The sequence below is a fragment of the Colobus angolensis genome, unplaced genomic scaffold, assembly GCF_000951035.1.
Source record: "Colobus angolensis palliatus isolate OR3802 unplaced genomic scaffold, Cang.pa_1.0 Scaffold14, whole genome shotgun sequence".
Lineage (NCBI taxonomy): Eukaryota > Metazoa > Chordata > Mammalia > Primates > Cercopithecidae > Colobus > Colobus angolensis.
In genome coordinates this window covers 18,051,569-18,051,864 of record NW_012114488.1, presented here as the reverse complement: position 1 = coordinate 18,051,864, position 296 = coordinate 18,051,569, and positions in this window count along the sequence as shown.

Below are 296 nucleotides of genomic sequence, written 5' to 3'. Positions count from 1 at the left end.
GGATTACAGGCTTGAGCCACCGCGCCCGGCCTGAGGTTGGAAATCTTAATACAGAAAACACAAGGAGTCGAATACAAGCAAACACTCCTTAGACCAGTTCAGAAAAGCTGGAACTGCTTAAATTGAAACCCTCACAGCTGACTCAGAAAGGATTGTGAATGTTGATTGGATATTTGATTATATTAAGGAATTATTCATTTTTTATGTATGATAATGGCATCATAATTACATTTTCCTAAGTACATTTCATTTACAGATATTCACAAGAATTTGTGAATGAAATGATATGATGTGTA